The sequence below is a fragment of the Desmodus rotundus genome, chromosome 3 (assembly GCF_022682495.2).
Source record: "Desmodus rotundus isolate HL8 chromosome 3, HLdesRot8A.1, whole genome shotgun sequence".
NCBI classification, from domain to species: Eukaryota; Metazoa; Chordata; class Mammalia; order Chiroptera; family Phyllostomidae; genus Desmodus; species Desmodus rotundus.
Window position 1 is genome coordinate 132,158,817 of NC_071389.1, and position 10,763 is coordinate 132,169,579.

General features: G+C 35.5%; 1 pseudogene; it reads right to left on the minus strand.

The window, feature by feature from the left end:
• Positions 1 to 4,045: 4,045 nt before the first annotated feature.
• Positions 4,046 to 4,132, minus strand: LOC112322170 (small nucleolar RNA U3; annotated as a pseudogene).
• Positions 4,133 to 10,763: the final 6,631 nt, after the last annotated feature.

Below are 10,763 nucleotides of genomic sequence, written 5' to 3' on the forward strand. Positions count from 1 at the left end.
AATATCACCTTCTTAGTAGGAGCTTCCTGGCTGCCTTATTTAAAACTTCACCATTTCTTCTCAGTTATCTGTACTCCATTCCTGCTTTATTTTTCTCCATAGCACTTATTATCACCTACAATACAACATAATTCACTTTTTATTTGTGTATTATCTATTGCCCCTCAACTCAAATGTGAACTTCAGAAAGACTAGGATTTTTAATCTTGTACTGCTGTGTCTCCATCCACTAGAGCCTGGCCTAGTGCACTGCAGATCTGACTAAATAATGTGCTGAGTGGTTATCATTATTGGAAGCGTTGAAGAGAAAACCACAGGCCCACACCTGTGTCACTTGTGCTAAAGCCCAGGACACCAAACCTCAATTAATACTTCAGATCAATTAATACTTGATCTAATTGCAGTTTCAACCTTTTTCAGCAATGTAATCTTGATCAGTCAGTCTGGAATTTTAGCACCGATGAGGTAATCTGTCAATTGACCTCTCCCCCTCTAACTCCTCCCACAAAGGAAGCTGAGGTAAGGTGATCCTCTGAAAGAGACCCCTGGCCTCCCCTAAGGGAAAGGAACCTTGCCTGAAGCCATCATTTCTTTTGCTTTGTTAATAACTATCTTGTCCCACCTAGTTTCTGCCTGTAAAAACCTTCCAAATTAAGTATCTTCTCAGACCACTTCTCTACTAGATGATATGCTGCCTGATTCATGAATCATTCGATAAAACCAATTCAATTTTCAAATTTGCACAATTGAATTTTTCTTCTTCAACAGCAGCAATTATTAGAGTGTGAAGTGACATAGGTAGAAGTAGGATTACCAAGGTGTTACAGTGTAAATGGATGTAGAAAAATAGCATCATTATTGGGAACCAAAGTTTTGCCACCCTGAAGCTGCCTTTCTGGGATATTGATTTTAAGCTGCTTATTAAGTAATGAGGCTCAGAAAAATATTTCCTACATTTCCTCCTTTTCTGCCCAAGTATTGTGGACAAAAGGGGCCACATACCACACCTGGCAAACTCAGGGGAGGGCTACGTGATGACCTAACACACTCGAAGACCTAAAGTAATCACATAGGTCTCCAAGTTTGTGATTACTCAAATTAAAAACTGTCTAACTAAAAGCAGGTCATAGCCAGAAGCCATTGTTCTAGTCTAGAATATTCCATGACAAAAGTCAGTCTTTACCTTAAATTGAGCCTGTCTCTTATCTTTTTGCATCTATGATAACATACCTTTGGAATGTCAAGGTAACTTCCCTTTTTCCAAACCACTGGGGTACAACCACCACCCCAAAGCACAGACCACAAATCCCCTTATTGTTATTATCATCATGTTAATTGTTGGCTGTTAACTATCCTGTAAAAACGTATGGCTATCATTTTGTCTTTTTATCCAACCCCGGAGGTTTCTCTGCTGTGCTCTCTTCCACCTTCCTAATCTATCACCAGTGGATTTATATAACCCACTTATGTCTTCTCTTTTGATTGTAATGTGTAAAATTAGCTGCCAAACTGCCACTTTGGGGAGCATTTTCTCAATCCATTGAGGTTTTACTTCCCTGTGATTGTCATCAGTTTGGCTCAAATAAAGTCAAAAATTCTTACAGGTTTGAACATCTCTTACATTGAAAAGATTCAGACAGCAAAACCTACTTCAGGAAGGGAGCCTTGGACAAATCACCTTAAGACTCTCCACCCTAACATTAGTCGGGAAGACTCCAAGCCCATTGACTGTTTACCCAGCATCCCACTGTCTCTGAGTTGCCTCACAAACTTTGCCTGCCATGCCTGTTTCTCTTCCTCGACTACCTGTAGATCACAGATTCTCACTTCCAAAATCTAATACCCTGTCCTTGCTCTTTCTCTTTTAATGTCCAGTAATGTCATTTATACCCAATGTTTCCTCACTGTCTGGAATTTTTATGCTTAAGTGAATTCTCCATGCACATGTATTGAAATTTGATTTTCTCCCACTAATCTGTCTCTACTCATGGGATTAGCCCAGCTAGATGAATTTAGAAGGTGAAAGGAAAAGTGTTAATTTTTTTCAGCCCCCACCTCCTCATCATTATCCCAATGACTGATATTTATTGAATGCTTATTATGTGCTGGGTATTTCACAATCTGTTTCACATACATTATCTTTTTTAATCTTCCCAAACCTATGACATAGTTTCTAGTATTATTTACATTTTTTCTACAGCTTAGAAAGTCTAAGTATCTTAATTAAGATAGAAATAATTGGCAGAACTGTTATTTCAAACTGGGTCTGGCACCAAAGCTTCAATTCTTACTTGAACTCTGGTGAACACCGAGAACAGTTCTAGAACTTTGTAGTATGCCAAAGAAGTAGGAAAGCACTGAGGAGTATTAAAGTAATTCAGCAATAAAACACATTTTTATGTGAAAAGTATACTTTGATAAAAATGTGAACATTTTAAAAGAGAAAAGTACGAAACTCTAAAAAAAGAAAGCTTTGTGCTATACCCTAGACTCATATCCTTGCCTTTATTTGTAGAAAGTAGACAATGTGCTATTTCATCAGACTTTAAAATCAATACTAATGGCAAGTTAATTAAAAGATGTTACAATAATAGAGCAGAATCATCACAAAACAAACAATGGCAATATTCTAATTCAAGTAAAGAAAAATAGAGATTTTATGGAGACAAAAATAATAATACATGTTCTATAACACCACACTGAATTTTCAAATCATTAGCTATAGCCCATACTGTTTCAACATACACACACACACACACACACACTCATGCACCAAATGGAAATTTATTGTGCCCTTCCCATTTTGTCTTTTGAGGCGTAATTGAAACCCAGATACAGAATATCACAAAAAAGTCAGTTATCTCAGAAGCAGACAGCTAAACAGTCTCATTACTTTAAAACATTCAGATATCAAGGACAGTTCTGTGGTTTGAATCAAAAGCAAGTTAAAAACTCTACAGAAAAAATAGCAAATTATAAAAGAATCACAGATATGGAAGGCATTTAAGTCAAGGCTAAGAAACAATGGTCGATACATAAGAATAATCTCAGTTAATATGAAAATAGAGGACACATTTTCTTTGAAAATTCTCACAGCATTTGTTGTTTTTATGTATATTTTTACATTTGTTGAAACCAATTTTCACTCCATGAAAAATTATAGGAAACACTGACCATGCTTCGATGCACATACATGAAAATTTTAATTTTATCACCCTGCCAGCTTACTCATTCATTTACTCACGCACACATGCAAACACAAACATTAACTGAAAACCTCTCTTCAGTACTATATATTTTTAGGATTTGTGGCAAACATAAATAAAATTTTTCTGTGCTCTTAAAATCAAGTACCAGAAACACACACAATACACTGAAAACTATAATACAGTGTGAGGAGTGGTATGAATATATGTAGAACCAGGTTCCCGAAGAAAAACAGCAAATTTTAAAGGAAAGATTTGTAAACAATGTAAATTGGGGGAGTGGGGGGAATTAAAGGATAGATGTTGGTCATGAAAAATCTTGAGAGACTGAAAGGGCTCAGTGAGACATTCAGGGTGGGCGGAGCGTGAGCCCCTGCTGTGAGGCCAGAGGTAGAAGATGGTATTGGAAAATGATGTTTGCATCAAGTAACAAAGGGAAAATAAAAGACATTTTAAATAGGAAAATTATGTAATCAGTTTGGAGATCTAAGAGACCAGTACATTGTATACAGGGGTACTTGAGTTATTGGAAAGCAGAGACAGTACATACCACACGTTAAATAAAATGAAGATGTGCTCTAAACCAAGTTGTAAAAATTAGTCTTTTAAACCAAAGTGTGACCTGTGGGGGCTGTTATTTATAAGCATCAGTGAAATTAGGCAGTTGCTATGCATGGGATTCATAAGCATATTCATTGTCTGATATCCTTTTTTATTTACCCTTCTGAAAGAAATGTTAACAGTGCAATTTCCTTAAGCATTTAAGTTTGAGTTCTGATCTATATTTAAGAGTAGCAGAAGAGCTGGAGAGTAGATGTCAGAAGTATATCCTTTGCTGTGTCAGGTAAATCTGAATTTTCAATAGCATATTTGTGATGCTCTCTTTTATCATAAACTATAGAAATGATCCCTGAAAGTATAGTCTTGCTCTCTTTTATCACAATAAACACATTACTGTTTTCCATAATTTGGACAATTTTTGAGCAATGTTAGAATTATGAATGTCTATGACTATTAGGTTATTTTCAATTATATGGGTTTCAATGGAAATTGCTAGTTCACAGTGTTATACATCTTTGAAGATTATCAATATTTCATGATAGACCATATGTTTTGTTCTTAGGTTCAGTATTGATGTCTCCTGATCCTACACAAACTATTTAGCATTTAATGTGTAAGTCACATTCGCTGGTGAAAAAAAATGACTGAGAGATGTATCACAATAATCAATGAGCCTATTTCAGGTCAGGCAGTGAAATCCAAATATGAGAAATCAGCTCACAATTTGTAGGCAACAATGAAAGCCTGATGCAAGCTCATTTTATGATAACCACTTAGTACTGTACAGTGAGAAATAGTTGGGAACTATGGAGGCCATCATTAAAGACACAGAATCTCATTCATCATGAACACATTTTTAGACACATTGGTTTTGATGGAAAAAGTCCATAGAGTATTTTGAAACTAAAATCTTCTCCAAATAGCTTATCCTCTCAATGTAAGGCATGGGGGGAAATGAAGCGAATAAAGTTCTGTTTGTGATCTCTAAACTGAGAAAGCAATTACCCAGTTATTTTCTGCTGTAAGGTCCTCTGTAGTTGAAAATGCCAAAAAGGTTTTTAGTTTTTACTTTTGTTTTTTGGTCTTTTCTGCTCTTGTATTGGATGAGAAAATGAATCCATATTTCCATTAATATTTCTACCTTTAACAAATATTTATTTTGATATATTTGTAAAAAAAATTAAGATTTTTAGAAAAAGTTGTGTCTTTTCACCAAACACAAACTGAAAACATTATTTCAACCTAAATTGTTAATTATAAACATTATTTGTTCTAATTGCAAACTCCTTAATATGGGGAGGACATGATAAGTGTAATTTGAAAGAAAAGGATAAGGTAGCTGGGAACTAAGACAAGTTAGCATACAATATAATACTATTTGTGGCAAACGTAAATGATTTTAAAAGGAAGTTTAATTAGATTGACTTATCAAAGTTAACAAAAAAAGTAATTAGTGAATTGTTGATAGACAACTCCCCCTTACAATTTGTTCTTTTTTAATTAAATCTTCATTATGTTTTTCTGTTACCATTTAGTTCCCTTATACCACCCTCCCCCCAGCAATCACCACACCGTTGTCCATGTCCATGAGTCCCTTTTCCTTTTTGCTCAATCCCTGCATGCCCTACCTCCACCCCCGCAGCTGTCATCCAGTGATTCTTTTCTGTTCACTGAATAGCTGATTAAATTACAACTTCAATTTCCATAGATGTGACCTAAAATAACAGAAAGCTACCATTTAAGGCTGTAAAGAACTTGTTATTTCACAGTTGGAGAAGCTGACATTCCATCTCCTGAATAATGAACACAATACTTATTGAAGGCTTCATCTTTATATTTGACAAAGTTCTCTGTGGCCACTACTTTACATGTTCTATCTCACTTAAACCTCATATCAACCTCTGATCCAGCAGGACTATTATCCACACTTTATATGGGGTAAAATTGAGATTCAGAGAATTTAACCTATTAAAGGTCACAAAACTTAGAAGCAGTACACTTAACATTTGAATAAATATAGTTTAACTAAAAAGCCTAAATGCTTAACTATTATACTACACCCCAGCTTACAATGAAAAATACAACAAAAAAGAATTCAATAGCAAGATAAAAGTATAAAACAAGTTGCTAATATTTTGAAATTTCTGTCTCAAAGAATTTTTCAGCTCTTCAGCTCTCAGTAATATCAACATGTACTACTGAAAACACTTGTGACTATGTTTTTAATTAAAATTGACTACTATTTAACCATTTGTTTAGTGACTTTATGAGCTAATTAACTGATTGGAAGTTATCAGTTTTATTCATGGATCTGTCTTTTATCCTTCAGGACAAGCTCATTTTATAAAAAGCAAAACAAGTCCATTTCTACTTTTATTTTTTTTATCCTATACTTGCCCAAATATAGTTGCCCAACATTTTTGTTGTTTATGCCTTTTTACTTTTATTTTTCATGTTTTTAAAGTATGTTTATTGATTTTAGAGAGAAAGGAAGGTGGGGAGAGAAACATGAATTGGTTGCCACTTCTATGCACCCCAACAGAGGACTGAATCTGTAACCGTTGCCTGGGAGCTGAACCCACGAACCCTTGGTTTATGGGACAATTCTCCAACCAACTGAGCCATATTCTCCAGGGTTGTTTATGCCTTTTTTAAAATTTAAGCTAATTTCCACAGTTACCCAAATGTGAGATACAAAAATTTTATAAATGAGGCAATGTTTCCTGCATATATTCAATTATTATTGGATCTTCTGAGTCATAAGGCCCAAGGGGAGTAGGCACAACACACACTTTCAGTAGAGTGCTCACCTGCTGGATCCCACTCAAAGCTTATGGGTTTACTCGGTGGAAGGTAAAGAAGTACTCTGAAATGTGGCTTTTATTTTCACCTACATCCAGACAGATGCCGCAGGTGTTGTGCCTCCTTGCTCATGAGTGAGTTGTGTAAGGTTAGACATTGCCTTGTTCTTTAAGCAAAGTGCCCTGACAAGCTGGTGACTTCTGGGCCACCAGGATAACACAGATATGGCAGGCTTCTAAGTCGCATGAGGTTTACCTCTCATTCTCTAGCCCTCATGTTTTACTAATCACTTGGATGCTCCCCACATTCTACTTACAAATCTAGTAAATCTATGGGTGAAGGGAAAATAGAGAAAAGTCAGCACACTCTACTGGACTACTCTCATGGAGACAATAAAAATATAAGAAAAAATAAAAGGGGGAATGTCATGGCATTAACTTTACTACAAAGAAAGAGATCAGCAATTGATTTGCTATCTCAATTTAACTGGTTTTCATCCTTGTCTAAAACCAGGATGAATAATGTTCAGTTGTCATCCCTGGCTGATGTGGCTCAGTGGATTGAGCACCGACCTTTGAACCAAAGGGTTGCCAGTTCAATCCCCAGTCAGGGCACATGCCTGGGTTGCATGCCAGGTCCCCAGTAGGGGGCACACAAGAGGCAACCACACATTGATGTTTCTTTCCCTCTCTTTTTCCCTCCCTTCCTGTCTCTAAAAATAAATAAACAAAATCTTTAAAAAATATATTGTCCATTTGTCAGAGAAATAATATCAATGTTTGTGCACTGGCTTCCTAGACAATGAAAATCAATAGATAATGCTTGTAGCTAATTCATGTCTTGTAGACCAATGGTAGGTTGAGAAGAACCATGAAAATCACATAATTGATGAGAGGATTCTGATCTGAGCTACATTTATATTATATGTCAGGCAATTTTTATATGTGTGACACTCTTCCCTAATAAATTTTCCCTGTTATTCCCCTAAGGTAATGTATAGCATAGATTAATATAATTTGATGGGAACTTTACTTTAATATATGAAATGAAACTTATTGTTTGTTTAAATTTTTTTTCATTTAAACTGAAATGAGCTTAAGGTTACCAGACTAATATTTCATAGTGCAGTTTGGACTTTAAAAATATGGGTATGATTTCAACTATATTTCAGTTACATATGAAGTCTCACAATAATTATCTAATAATTCATAAATTTGACTCTTAAAAACAATTCCAAAAATATGCTTTAAAATATTTTAAATATCATAAATACGCAGTCACCAATGGTGATTATTTTTAAAAGAAAATTCACTTACTATAGCCATGTTACTTCACTTTTAAGTCTTATGACTTCACCATCTCAACTTGTCTACTTCTCCAGAAAAAAAAATCAAGATCACAAATAAAACTGTACATGATTGTTGAAGAAGTCTGATGATGCTTACAAAGAGTTGATTCATAAGAGTTTGCTAGAAGACTGTATATATGTATGTATATATAATATATATATAATACATGGTTTTCAAAATACATATAAAAATGTAGAAACCAATGAAATGGAGTAAATTATTTTCTAGGTAAAAATATAACCTCTAGTAACTGGAAGCAAGGATTACTATAATTGTGGTACTGTTTTTGTAAATTATGTATTGTAAAAAACACATCAAAATATGGAGAATAATCTATAATAACAGGCATAAAACTCAAATAAACAGCCCTGGCTGGTGTGGCTCAGTGGATTGAGCACCGACCTGTGGACCAAAGGGTCGCCAGTTCGATTCCCAGTCAGGGCACATGCCTGGGTGGTGGGCCAGGTCCCCAGTGGAGGGCACGCAAGAGGCAACCACACATTGATGTTTCTCTCCCTCTCTTAAAAATAAATAAATAAATAAATCTTTAAAAATTTCAAATAAACACTGCAATAATCTACCATTATATTATGAGAATATAAGAATTACCCATTCTGTTTTCTTACAATTTCCACATTTAGTTTGCAAGTTAATAGGACTCTCTTTTGAACTGGCCAAACATATCTTTGAATTTATATAGAATAAGCTGGCGTATGACTCAAATGAGATATTTCCTCCTGATAGAATAATGTATACCATTTATAGTTCTTCTTAAGATCAACTTCCTTTTTGTATTTAACAAGGTTCTTCAACAATGGTATACAGATCAATTTGGAACACATATATAGCATTATGTCTTTTTTCTATAAAGGACATGTGAGGACAAAAATAACAATGGGAATAAAATCTGTTTACAGTGTCTTGAAAATTTTTTGAAGAGTATTTTTAATCAGGTAAATCTGCAACTTCAAGTTTATTGATTACTTTATGGGATAGTAATTCATTTTCTAATAGGAAATCAAGGTATAAAAATAGTTTTTATGTAAGGAAACTACATAACTCAAAATAATTAAGAGCTAAAACATGTAAATGTGTGGCTAAATCTGGGACATATACTACTATAAAAGAAATTGATTTGAAATAGTGATATTTTCTCAGCTTTATTAAGGTATAATCTAAAAATAAAAGTGCATGTATTTAAAACATACAACATGATGATTTGGTATACATATGCATTGTGAAATAATTACCATCATCACCTTCATTAACACATCCATTGTTTCACATACTTTGTGTGTATGTGTGTGTGTGTGTGTGTGTGTGTGTTGAGAACACAAGATCTACTCTCAGCAAATTTCAAGCACAAAATACAGTGTTACTAACTGTGGTACATTAGATCCTCAGAACTTATTCATCTTATAACTGAAAGTAAGTGACCACTGACCAACCTAGTAGCCACCATTCCATAGACCTAGTAGCCACAATTCTGTTCTCTGTTTCTGTAAGCATAAAGGTTTTTTGTGAGTTCTTTTTTTTTTTGGTCTAGATTTCCCTTTTATGTAACATAATACAGTACTTAGATTTCTGTGTGTGACTTATTTTATTTCACATAGTACCCTCCAAATTCATCCATGTTGTCACAGATGGCAGGGTTTCCTTGTTATATAAAGCTGAGAAATATTCTATTATGTATATATACAAAATATTTGCTTTATCCACTCATCTGTTGACAGGCATTTAAGTTATTTTCATTTCTTGGCTATTGTGAATAATGCTTCAATGAACATGGGAGTGTAGATACCTCTTAAAGATAGTGATTTTGGAGTTCCAGCCAAGATGGAGGCGTAGGTAGAAACCCTTTGCTTCCTTTCATAGCCAAAAGAAGAAAAGCAATCAATTTAAATCAATAAACAACCAGAAGTGCCAGAAAATCAAAATGCATGGAACTCTGACAACCACAAAATTAAAGAAACAGTCAAACAGAACAACCAGACCTGTAAGGCGGTGAATGGAGAGAAACCATGGTGAGGCAGCGGACAATGGGGCCAGGGCTGGCTGTGGCAGGCTGTGCAGGAGGGGCTGACTAAAGGGGAAACTGAGACTCAGGACCATGGTGGTTGCGAGGTGACAGAAACTCCCAGTCTCACATAAGAGTTCATTGAAAAGTGGGCTAGAGACAAGCAGGGGCGCTGCATTCTTCCCTCTCTGGCCCCTCCCCCAAAAAGCAGCGCTGCAGCACAGCAAGGAGGGTTGCCCTGCCCGGGTGAATACCTAAGACCCAGCCCCCTTACAACTTATCAGGGGCCCCAAGCAAAGAAATATGGCCCAAATGAAAGAACAGAGCAAAAGCTCAGAAAGAGAGCTAAGCAAGGAGGATATAGCCAATCTATCTGATGGAGAATTTAAAGCCCCGGTAATCAAAATGCTCACAGAACTGACTGAGCTTGGTCGAAAAATGAAAGATACCCAAAATGAAATAAAGCAAAATATTCAGGGAACCAACAGTGACAGGAAGGAAATCAGGACTCAAATCAATGATTTGGAACAAAAGGAAGAAATAAACATCCAACCAGAACAGAATGAAGAAACAAGAATCCAAAAAAGTGAAGAGAGGCTGAGGAATCTCTGGGACAACATGAAACTTCCAATATCTGAATTATAGGGGTGCCAGAAGGAGAAAAACAACAGCAGGAAATTAAAAACTTATTTGAACTAATAATGAAGGAAAACTTACCCAATCTGGTAAAAGAAAAAGACTTCCAGGGAGTCCAGGAAGCCCAGAGAATCCCAAAGAAGTTGGACCCAAAGAGGAACACACCAAGGCACATCATCATTAAGTTTCCTA